Below are 13,019 nucleotides of genomic sequence, written 5' to 3' on the forward strand. Positions count from 1 at the left end.
GGAGTGGCTGAGTATAAATGAACTGAAAAACAAAACAGCAGTACAAAACAAACAGAAACCTTTACATGGTCTGTAATCCCAGCACTCTGGAAAATTGAGGAAGGAGGATTACAAGTTTGAGCCGAAGCTGGGCGATTTAGTGACTTGGTGAGACATTGTCTCAAAATAAAAATTTTTAAAATAGTAAAAATGGGCTGAGAAAGTAGCATAGTGCGAAGGCCCTGGGTTCAAACCCCAGAGCCACAGAATAAGTAAATGTCTGGGAATGTAGCACTAAGTCCCTAAGTCAATCCACAGTAGCAAAACAGCAAAATCAACAAAATTCTGCCTCGTTGAACAGGGTGCCAAAGGAAAAAAAATGTATTCTTTGATATGAACTGCTGTTTCTAGCTGCCTCTCTGCCCCCGGATCCTGGAAATGTCCGTGGGGATTTTGAACCTTCTGTCGTCTGGTTCTCTTGTTCTCTTGGCACCAGGGAAGTTTCCCCCCAGCTGGCAATTTCAAACTAGTTTGAAGAAAAAAGTGAGGTCGGAGTCTCCTGGGCAATTTTTGTTTAAGCTTCATTTCTAGGAGAAGTTTGCACTCCTAAGATAAACTTGGATAATTCCATCGATTAGTTAAAAAAAAAAAAGATAAACTTCATGTTCCTGTGGAGAAACCATCAGAATAGGCAATTAGTAAACCAATGTTACAAGGTATTAGAAAGTAACTCAGTTAAATTATCTGCACAGATTTCTATGTGACAACATTACAGCATTGCAGAAAGGGTAATTAAGTATTGTGAAGAAATTGGAGTAAGTTCGTATCAGGCTAGCTGGTCGTTTATTTTTCAAAGTGACTAAGAAACTTGACTTTGTAATTTATGGTTCCTTTGTTAGTGGGAAAAGCAATACTATCTGTATTTAGATTCAGCCCATGCCTTTATACAACCTTCCTTCCTTACCACCATCAATCCCTCTAGTGAACCTTGTCTGGTATATACTTTTCGTTTTTTAGGGCTCACCTTGGATCTCTCCAGAAAGTCTTTTTTGACTAACACAATTAAATGTCTAACTTTGATCACCAGTGCTGTTGCAACATTTATCATCTGGTACGGGGGTAACATAGTCCTATATCTACTCCACTGTATGGTTATTTCCTTGAAGGAACTCTGATTTTAGTATTAATGCCTGTCCCATAAATATTTGTGTCAACAAAGTTTAGTCACAGTACTGTTTGTGCTTTTCCTTTTCTCCAGCTTGAAGACACTAAAACCAGGGTTCATACGCTTGATTTTTCTGAATCTTTTACATGCTTAAAAATTATCGAGGACTGTGAAGAGATTTTGTTTATATAGGTTATATCTCTAGTTATTTATTGTATTACAAATTAAAGTCAAAGAATTAAAAATAAGTATTCATTTTTAAGTAATAAAATTGGTATTGTTAACATAAATACCATTAACTAATGAAAAATACTTTAAAATAATTTAGCAAGAAAAGTGGCATTATTTTACATTTTTTGCAAATCTCTTCAATGTCTGTTTTGCTAAGAGATAACTATATTTTCCCATCTGCTTTTAGAAAGCTCCATGGTACACAGAAAAAGGTAAATGGCATCATAGTATTGTGAAAATAGTTTGGGGACTTTCCTGAAAGGGTTCCTGTACAATACTTTGGGAACTGTTCTACAGTTACTTGTACTTGAAGGAAGCATGGAGATCAGTTGCCTGCCTGAGGAAAAAAAGGCACAGAGCTGTCTTTCTTAAATCCTGGATCAGGTGGATCAGCCCGAAGGAGTCCAAGGGGGAAGAAAAAGTGCAAGTGCTCCCACCCTAGAAGTGAAGTCTGAGAGGTCTGCTGTTTCACAGCCCAGAGACCTCAGCACAAGGGAAAGAAATGCTACACAAACAATGCAACAGAACAGTACTTCTACCACTACTATTTTGGCTTCTTCCTCTTCTCCTTCTCCCCCTTTTCCTTCTCCTTTCTCTCTTCCTCCTTCTCCTTCTACTGCATGCCGTGGCTCAAACCAGGGCCTCATCCATGTGAGGCAAGTGCTACTTGAGCTACAACCCCAGCGCTTAGAACTTCTCATGGGTACCAAGATATGGGACAATTTCTTCTTCTTTTTTTGTACCGGGCATTGAACTCAGGTCCTTGGGATTGCCAGGCAGTTGGCAGAACCACTGAGCTAAATCCCCGGCCACAACTTCTGACTTTGTTTTTTATCCCTAAAAAAGATTATGGGACTGGAGATAAATTTTAATATCTTCCTTTCTCCCTTTTTTTTCCTCTATGCCCCCACCAATAGATGTCACAGGGCTAATTAAGTCTCCTTCTCCTGATCTTGATATGTCATAGTTCTAACCCCCAGGGCCTTACTTCAGGACAGTATTTGGAAATAGAAGTAAAGAAGTAGTTAAGGGAAATGAGGTCATTAGGTGAACCTTAATGTAATATGGCTGGTTTCATTGTAATAAGATATGGTCAGGGCACAGATGTGCACAAAAAGGAAACTATGTGAAGATACAGGGAAAAGGTAGCCATCTGTAAGCCAGGGAGAGACACTGCTACAGCTTGTGTCTAGATGTCCCTCCCCCCAAAAAAAACCTTATGCAGTCATAGGTGAGGATTTTTGGAGGTGGCTGGATCTAGGGTGTGTGCTGCTGGGATCAAGATGTGATGCTTGGGATTGACTCATGGTGTGAGGCTAGGATTAAGGCTGCCTCAGCCCTAAGGGTAGGTAGCCTGGATAAGATATGAGAAAGACTTTTTTTTTCTTTTACCAGTAATGGGAATCAAACTCAGGACCTTGTGCTTGTGAGGCAGGCACAGCACCACTGAGCTGTATCCCCAGCCCACCTTTGTAGATGATTGTAATATTGATTATGCCCAAAGCAGGCTGTGAAGAGTTAACCCTACAATTGCCCTGTTTATGGAAGTGAGTCTGGCCGAAGCCTATGTGTCAAGGTCAGAGTAACTCATACCCAAATTGTGCTCTCAAAACTAAAACCTTCAGACTAGAAGGCAATATTCTAATTGCAATCATATATTCTGTCTATTCTGTTTCTAACTTGAGAATGCTTTGTCTCGTCCTTTCTGAGTCTTGTTTACATTAATTTTTATAGAAACCACACATGGCCTTTATCCCAATTGATTACTAATAAAAGTCAGTGCCTGGGACTGTCCAGGGACTTTGTTGGTCACACCAGCATTGGTCGTCGTGACACCGTGATTTCTCTCTCTTAGTTTTGTCTCTTGGTGTATCTTTTCCTCAGGCCTGCATCACACGGGGCAAATGGTGACTACAGATTACTGCAGGAGTCTCTGGCATGCCTGAATGAGATATAAGGGGCAGAAAGGTTGTCACTTGTTGCTTGCTGCTTGCAGCCTTCTGCCTCCCTGCTTTGCCATGAACCGTTTCTCCTCTGCAATGCCTCTCTGCGATGCTGCTCTCCCTTGGAGCCAGATAACTATGAATTGAAACCTCTACGTACTTTGAGCCAAATAAATCTTTCCTCCTTAAATTTTGATTGTTGTGACAAGAAAAGTAACTAAAGAAAGAAACAAATTGTGAGGATGCATTTATCTTAGATTTTTAGCCTTCAGAATCGTGAGAATATAACTTTTTATCATTTAAACCACCCAGTTGATAGTAGTTTATTTTGCCAACCTAAGGAAACTAATATGATCAGATTTAACACAGGTTTTATCTTCCCGCCCTATATTTCCAGCCACCTATTCTCCTCCCCAGAGAGGATCATTTCAAATAGGTTTTGCACACGCACGTCATATACAGGCGTGTGTGGTTTCTGTGTCCCCACCCTTTACACAAATGGCAGTACAGTATATCTATTGCTTTGCCCTTTGCTTTTTACATCTTATATACTGGTAAGTGTATGAATGCTGTAGATCATTCCTACTCATGATTCCTAACATGAAGAGCTTTCTCATTCTTTTTTACCCTCGTAGAATAGAGGATTGACTTCTGACAGTTTTAGGATTTCATGAAATATGTGGATTGGATATTGGTAATATTCCATTTTTATGTTAGGTTCAGAAAGATGCAGTTTTTTATGCTTATAACTTGTGATAAATGACAAGGAGAAGAAATAAAGCTCAGAAGGGAGAAAAATGAAGTATGTTGGGGGTGGGAAGTAAGTGTGTGTGAAATTTTAGGATGACACTCCTTCTTTTAAAGCGAAACATTTATTGATACATTTTAGATATACACGATGATAACATTCATCCTAGGGAATTTGTACCTATACATGATATAGCTTGCTTCTTTTTTCCCATCTCCCCTTTGACTCCTCTTCCCTTTCTTATTAACAAAAGCTTTCTTTCCATTTTTTCTTCTCTCTGTCTCTCTCTGTCTGTCTGTCTGTCTCTCTCTTTTGAGACAGTGTCTCACTAGGAAGTTTAGGCCATCCTTAACTTGCTATGTAGCCCCGGCTGGCCTCGAACTCACTGTGACCCTTCTGCCTCAGCTTCCCAAATGCTGGGATTACAGGCGTGTGTCACCATTCCTGGCTATTCTTTCTTTTTTTTCTTGTCCCTTCTTTCCTTTTGGTCTCCCCCTTCTCAATTATATATTTTATTCCCATTTCCCAATATTTATTATATATTTTGGTCCTTATTTCAACTTTCAGTTTCTCACAGCAGAGAAACAATGTGGTATTTAAACATGTGTGTCTGATTTATTTCATTTTAGAGTATGGTCTCAGGGTGCATCTGTTTAGCTAGAAATGTCTCAAGTTTATCCTTCTTCATGGCAGAGTAGTACTCCATTGTGTAAAACAACTGCATCTACTTATCCATTCATTAGTTGATGGGCATTTGGGCTGTTTCCAAGATTTAGCTATTACAAAATAGTTTATAGTGCACTATAAACATGAGTGTACATATATTGCTGTGGTGGGTTGCTTTTAATTCTTTTGGGAAGATACCAAAAAGGGAATACCTGGGTCACACGGAAGATCTACTTTTAGTTTTTTGAGGAATCTCCACAGTGGTTGCACCCATCTACACTCCTGCAAACAGTGGCAAAGGGTTCCTTTTTCCCCACAGCCCCTCCAGCATTTGTTATGAGCTGATAACAGCATTTTTTTTCCTTTTTTTTTGGTACCAGGGATCAAACTCATGACCTTGTGCTTGCTAGGCAGGCAGTGCACCACTGAGCTACATCCCTGGTCTATCTTTCTGGAGTGAGATGGAATCTCAGGGTTTTAATTGCATCTTTCAAATGACCAGTGATGTCAAACATTTTTCCATACATTTATTTGCTGTTTCTACTTCTTCACCTGCAAAGTGTCTATTCATTTCAGATGCCCATTTCTGGATTGAGTGTTTATTTATTTATTTATTTTTGCGGCACTGGGGATCAAACTCGGACCTTGCACTTGCCAGGCAGGCAAGCACAGTGCCACTGAGCTAAACCCCCAGCCTTGAGTTTTTAAATTTGGGGGGGGGTCTGATCTTTTGAGTTCTTTATATATTCTAGATGATGGTCCTTTGTCTGATGAATAGTTGATAAAAATGTTTTTCCAAGCTGTGGGTTGTATCTTCACTCTTGATAGTTTCTCTTGCTGTGCAACAGCTTTTTAATAAGACAAGGTCCCAGTTGTTGATTCTTTGTAGTATTTCCCACGTGGCCTGGGTTTTGTTCATGAAGTCTGCCTGCTCCTATGTCCTCAAGCATTCTACCTTTTTCTCTCTTCCAGCAGATTTAGTGTTTCAGTTTTAATATTTAGGTATTTGATCCAATTTGATTTTAGGTTAGTGCATGGTGAAAGATATGGGTCAAATTTCAATCTCCAGCATATGGAAAGCCAGGTTTTCTAGCACCAAATATTAAAGAGGCTCTTTCTTCCAGTGAAGGCATTTGGCTCCTTTGTCTGCTTTTTGATTCTCAAGTCTGTCTTTGCCAGTAACATACTGTTTTTTGTTTGTTTTTGTACCGGGGATCTAACTCAAGACTTTGCACTTGTGAGGCAGGTGTGGCTCCACTGAGCTAAATCTCCAGCCCCAGTGCCATACTGTTTTTATTACGGTCGGTTTGTAGTATAATTTCAAGTCAGGGATTGTGATGCCCCCTGTCTTGCCTTTATTGCCCAGAATTGTTTTTGCTGTTCTGGGACTCTTCTGAATCCAAGTGAATTTTAGGATTGTTTTCCCTCATTCTGTCAGATATGCTATTGGAATTCTGATCAGAATTGCATTAAATTTGTATAATAATTTTGGAAGTATGGCCATTTTCACTATATTGGTTCTTCCTACCCAAGAACAAGGGATATCTGTCCATTTTTTGATATATTGCTTTTTCAGAGTACTGTAGCTTTCCATTTACTCCCTTCCTTAGATTATTTATTCCTAGGTATTTCAATTTTTTTGGATGCTATTGTGAAAGGTGATGCTTCCCTAATTTCTTTCTCAGTGAGTTTGTTGTTTGTTTACAGGAATGCTATTTATTTTTGAGTGTTGACTTTGTATCCAGCTATGCTACTGAATTATTAAAAGTAGAAGTCTTTTGGTGGAATTTTTGGGATCTTCTTATTTGGGGGGTTCTTCTATGGAGAGTATCATGTCATCTGTAAATAATGATTATTTTATTTATTTATTTTTGGTACTGGGGATCGAACTTGAGTCCTTGTGCTTGTGAGGCAGGCAGCAGCACTACTGAGCTAAATCCCCAGCGCTAATATTGTTAATTTAACTTCTTCCTTTCCTATCCTTATTCCTTTTATTTATTTCTCTTGTCTCATAGCTCGGGAAGAACTATACTGAATAAGAGAGATGACAGTGGGCATCTTTGTCTTGTTACTGATTTTAGAGTGAAAGCTTTCAGGTTTTATCCACTTAGTATGGTGTTGGCTTTTATCAGACTGAGATAAAGACTATCTAGTCCAATTTTATGTAGGGATTTTATCATGAATGCGTGTTGAACTTTGTCAAATGCTTTTTCTACATCTATTGAGATCATCATATGGTTTTTGTTCTTGGCTCTGTTAATGTGCTGTATTATATTTATTGATTTGTGTATGTTGAACCATCCCTGCATCACTAGGATGAATCCTACTTGGTCATGGTGTATAATCTTTTTGATGAATTGCTGCATTTTGTTGGCCAGTATCTTATTGAAGATTTTTCCATCTATATTCATTAGGAAGGTTGGCCTGTAATTCTCCTTTTGGGTTGACTCCTTTGGTTTTGGAATCAGGATAATGCTTGCTTCCAGGAATGAATTTGGGACTATTGCTTCCCTTTCAATTTCATTAAAAGGTTTGAGAAGTAGCAACTTTACATCTTCTCTAAAATTCTTATAGAATTCAGCAGTGAATCCATCAGAGCCTTACTTTGTTGGTAGTATTTTAATTACATCTTCAATTTGATTGACTGATATTGGTTTATTTAGAATTTTTTAATCTTCTTGATTCAATTTAGATAATTTCATATGTATCCAGGAAACTGTCCATTTCTTCTATGTTTTCCATCTTGTTACAAGTTCTTAAAGTACTTACTGATGATCTTCTGGATATCTGCAGGATCTGTTGTGATTTCACCTTTTTCATTCCATTCCTAATTGCATTGAGTCTTTTCTTTTTTTTTTTTTTTTTGAGACAAGGTCTCACTATGTAGTTGAGACTGACCTGGAACTCACTATGTAGCCCAGGCTGGTCTCGAACTCACAGCAATCCTCCTGCCTCAGCCTCCTGAGTGCTGGATTACAGGCATGCACCACCACACCCAGAGAGTCTTTTCTTTTTTGGATAAGGTTGGCTAAGGGTTTGTCAATTTTATTTAATCTTACAAAGAACAACTCTTCAGTTCGCTGATTCTTTGTATCATTTTCTTGGTTTTCATTACATTAATTTCTGCTCAGAGCTTTATAATTACTGTCTAATTTCTTCTTTAACTTCATCTGTGACCTCACTGTTCAAAGAGTGCTATTTAATTTCAATGTGTTTCTGAAGTTCTTGTCACTTCTTTTGACATTGATTTCCATATATTGCACTATGGTCTGATAATATGCATGGGGATAATTTCAGTTCCCTTGCATTAAGTCAAACACGTTCTATGAGCTAGTATGTGGTCTATTTTGGAGAACTACCTGTGCTGCTGAGAAGAATGTGTATCTGATGTTGTGGGGTGGAACACTATAGGGATTTACTAAGTCTATTTGTACAAAAGTTTGGCTCAGTTCTGATATTTCTTTGTTGATTTTTTTGTCTAGTTGATCTGTCTATTTGGGACAATGGGGTAATGAGGTTTCCCTTTACAATTGTATTAGTGATTATTTGATTTTCATATCAACTAATACTTGTTTTATATAATTAGATGCACTGGTATTTGATATATATTATTGTTATCTCTTCCTCTTTGTCCCTTTGTCCTCTTTACAAGTATGTAGTGACCTTATTTGTCTCTATTATTCAGTCTTGGCTTGAAATCCACTTTGTCTGCAAGTAGCACACCTTCCCCCTGTTTTTTTTTTTTTTTTGTATCAGGGATCGAACTTGGGACCTCGAGCATGTAAGGCAGGCAGTACCACCACTGAACTAAATCCCTGGCCTTGCCCTGCTTTTTTCTGAGTTCCTGTTGCATCAAATATTGTTTTCCATCCTCTGACTTTCAGTCTATTAATTTGTTTTTGAATTAAATGTGTTTCTTGTATGCAGCATATTTTTGGATCTCTCTCTCTCTCTCTCTCTCTCTCTCTCTCTCTCTTTCTTTTTCTTTTTTCTTTCCTTGTTCTGGGGCTAGAACTCAGGACCCTGAGCTTGCAAGGTGGGTGGTGGCACCACTGAGCTCAATCCCTGGCCCTCTGGCTTATTTCTTGATCCATTCTTCCCATCTGTTTCTTTTGCATGATGAATTGAGACAATTTACTTTGATTGTTATAACTGATATGTATTGACTTATTCTTGTTATACTATTTCCCTGTTGTTGGTTCCCTTTTTCCCTTGTTTAATTGCTTCTCTTGTCTTGTGGATTCATTCTCTTGGGTTTCATTGAATTGTAGTCCTCATTATCTCTTTCTAGAATGTCCTTCACAACACTTTGGGGTGCTGGTTTGGTCAGGAATTTCTTCAGCTGTTGTCGTGAAAGTATCTCATTTCTTCATTAATTTTGAAAGATAGTTTTGAGTGGGGTACATCAGTCTGGATTGGAGCTTGTTTTCTTTTAGGGCTTGAAACACTAAGCTTCACTCCAAGCTCTCCTTGACTTGAGGGTTTGTGTTGAGAAGTCTGCTGTGATTCTGATGAGCTTTCCTTTATAGGTGATTTTTTTTTCTGTAACAGCTTTTAATATTCTGTTCTTGTGTTGAATTTCTGGAATCTTGACTATTATATGCCAAGGTGTAGCTTTTTTTATCGTTGCTAGCTGGAGTTCTATATGTTTCACTTATCTGTTTGTCAAATTCTTTTCCCTCCTTGGGAAATTTTCTGCTATTACTTCTGTGAATAGTTCTTTTATGTTGTTTGCACTAGCTCCTCCTTTTCATTGACTCTGATCAATCTTGTTATTCTTCTTTGCATCATCTAGCAGGTATTGGATTGATTTTTTTGTGTGTGATTTCTTGCTATTTTTAAGAAATCTTTCTTTTCATAGTCACTAACTACAGTCCTATCTTCTATATCTGATATTCTGTCCTCAGGCTCATCCTGTTGCATATACTTTTAATGGATTTGTTTGTTTTTTTGTTTGTTTGTTTGTTTTTTGTACCTGGGATCAAACTCAGGACCTTGCACTTGTGAGGCAGGCATGGTGCCACTGAGCTAATTCCCCAACCCTCAATGAAAAATTTAATCTCCTGGATATCTGTTTGAATTTGTTTCACGGATTCCATTTCTTTCCTGTGTTGGGTGTTTATTATTTCCATTGTTTTCCTAAAGTCTTATATTATTTGTATCTATAGCTGCTCTATGGTCACTAACCATGTCTTTTATTATGGCTACCATCTCTGTAGTTATCTGAGAAAGTAGTTCTGCTTTGATTTTTTTTCTAGAGCTTCATTCATCTGTTTTATGACTTCTGATGTTACTGCTTCAGAGAGTCCAGGTAGGTGGGTTTCAAATTCTTCCACCTCATTGACCCCTGGGTTTGACTTTGGTGGGCTGGAAGTTTGGGCTTGCATCCTGCTTAAAAATCTTATTTTCTTTCTTTTTTTTAAGTTTAATTACTGAGTTGATGTTTATAAATTGCTTATGACAGGTAGCTTTATTGCTAGTATTTAAACCCTTAGGAAATGACTACTTCTCAGAGATATCTTCCAGGCATAGCTGGTTTCTTTGTTTTGAGTCTATTCAAAATCTTATCTCTTCAATTTATTAGAGATGAGAAATTGCTGCCTATTTGGCCTAGCCCCTGGTTCTTTGGCACTGGTCTATAATATTGTTTATTACCCTTAGGCAATCTCAGTCTTGGCTTACCAGGAAGAACAAATGATTAGAACCATTATGTCACCTTTGCTAAAGTACTACAATCAGGAATAACAGTAGCATCAAGAAAATGACAAACTGTGGTAACTATTAATTTGCCACCTTTAACTGAGATTATATAACAAAATCCAAAATGAACCAGAAAATTGTATTCAGTAAATATGCTCTCAGGGGAGAAAATTTAAACTCCTCCTGCCTCAGTTTCCTGAGTGCTGGGATTATACCTGTGCACCACTATCCCTGGTAGGATGATATCCTTGAAAGGGTATCTTTTTCTCTTTCCCTCTTTCTTTTTCGTTTTTCCTTTCCCTTTCTTTCTTTCCTTTCTTACTTATTTTCTTTCTTTTTTATTTTCTCTTTTCTTTCTCAGTACCGGGGGTTATAGCTACAGAGCACTGAGTTACATCTTCAGTCCTTTTTATATTATTTTAAGACAGAGTCTTTCTAAGTTGCCTCAGCTGATCTGAAACTTACATCCTCCTGTCTCAGCCTCCCCAGAAACTGGTATTAATAGGTTGGTGCTGTTGCACTCAGCCAGAAAGGGGTGACTTTTGAGTAGCAACACAGAGATGAAGGTAGAGAACATCCTTAGCAACCCATGCAACTATCTTAGGGTACAAACAAATTAATTCATTAGAAAGCTGTTGCAGTCATTTAGGTGCGAGATGATAATATCACCATCCTTTCCACCTTGTAACAAGTCTTGTCCAGCTGGATGTGGTGGCACATGCCTGCAGTCCCAGCACTTTGGAGTCTGAGGCAGGAGAATTGCTATGAGTTCAAGGGAAGCCTGGGTTACATATTGAGACCCTGCCTTAAACACAAACAAGGAAACACCCCAAAACCCAGAGACAAAACAAAAAAATGCAAGTCTTGTACATTGTTCTGTTAATGTACTAACCTACTTATTTTCTTTTATCCTGGTTTGTAATTATTTTATTATTTGTTTAGTCATATACCTAGTCTCCCCCTCTGTGTCATACCCTTCTTCAAGGTAAGGGGTCCCTATCTGTCATAACTAGCTGACCATCCCCATTAGGTAGCATTTGGTAGATGGTTAAAATATACTTTTTTGTTTGTTTGTTTGTTTGTTGGTACTGGGGAATGAACTTAGGACCTTGCACTTAAGAGGCAGGCATGGCACCACTGACCTAAATCCCTGGCACCTAAAATACAATTTTTTTGTGCATGTGTGGTACCAGGGATCAAACTTGCGACCTTGCACTTGCGAGGCAGGCGGTGGAACCACTGAGCTAAGTCCCCAGCCCTAAAATATACTTTTGATAAAATGAAATGACTATATTTTTGACAGCAGCACTCGAGCATGACCTATACAAAGAATTTAGTACGCTTCTGTTGCAAGCCATAGTAATAAATAGAATATAGGCTTGATCCATCAGGATAAAGTCATCCAGACTTACTGGTTGGGAAAGCTGGAACAGCACTTGCATACTTTTCAGTGAATCTGAGTCTAAGTTTGGTAAACTATTAAAAGAGATTGCAGTCCTTTCTGGAAAGGACAACAGCTGTCCTAAGGGGACTAGGAGTATTTTGTAAGATAGTCTAAACTAGGAATGGGTCAAAGTGTTCTTCCAGTAATCATTCATCAAGGTCAATGAGAAAGAATAGGGCTTAACTGTTCATCACTGGCTGGAGACATTCAAGGGCTGGTCTTGATGGACAGCTGTGGCCCTGCACTTATTACTGTGTGCTGGGGATGTTCTGTCTAGGTCCTTTGCCATGTTCATGCTGCTTGGCTGCCTAGCTATGAAGACTAGGGGATGGTGTTGCCTCTCACATTCAAGTCCGAGAATAGAAACAGGTAATAGATAAACAGTAAACACATCCCATTACATAACAGGCAGGGAGGGATGCTTTTCTGTATTTGAAAGGGAGGATGTTGCCCGCTATGATTTGTCATGGAAACATGACAGGGATACGTTCTGTCACATGAATGGGTAAGGTTTTTGTCAAGGGAATATTTATAGGGGGACTATTTTGCAACGAAGGTGGATGAGATCATAGATACGTTTATACCACCAAATCGTCATATTACGTAAAAGTTGTAATGTTGAAGTTGTAATGTAAAAGTTGTAATGTAAGGTCAAAGATGCTCTGATATGAATTTATAAATTTATGTGTATATATTTATGTAATATATATAAATTTTAGAATCTGAAAATGCCTTAGAAGTAAATGTTCACATCACAGCAAAGAATGGAATACTATTTTGAAAATTCAGGCAGAAACTAGGCAAAGTGGTGCACACCTGTAATCGCAGTACTCAAGAAGCTGAGGCAGGAGGATCGCTGTGAGTTTGAGGCAGGATTGGGCTACATAGTGAAATTAAGGCCAGCCTGAACAATGTAGTGAGACCCTGTCTCAAAAAACGAAACAAAGTAGAAAACCGCAACTCTCACCCCACATTCAGGCAAAAACCTCTAAAGATAGTTTCCATAGTAAAAATAAAAGAGAGGGGAGGAAACTAATACCTTTTGTCACACTTTGGGGCATATATTTCAGTGTGGTACACTCCCTGTCCTGTGAAAATCCAATGGTTGTTTCTGGAAAAATTTTATAGTGGATATATATATAT

General features: G+C 38.4%; 1 long non-coding RNA gene across 1 annotated transcript in view; it reads left to right on the forward strand.

The window, feature by feature from the left end:
• LOC104857089 overlaps nt 1-13,019 on the forward strand; it is a 78,049-nt gene that overhangs the window by 31,565 nt on the left and 33,465 nt on the right. The window lies entirely within an intron of this gene.

Source organism: Fukomys damarensis, unplaced genomic scaffold, assembly GCF_012274545.1.
Source record: "Fukomys damarensis isolate Sample0158 unplaced genomic scaffold, DMR_v1.0_HiC HiC_scaffold_23, whole genome shotgun sequence".
NCBI classification, from domain to species: domain Eukaryota; kingdom Metazoa; phylum Chordata; class Mammalia; order Rodentia; family Bathyergidae; genus Fukomys; species Fukomys damarensis.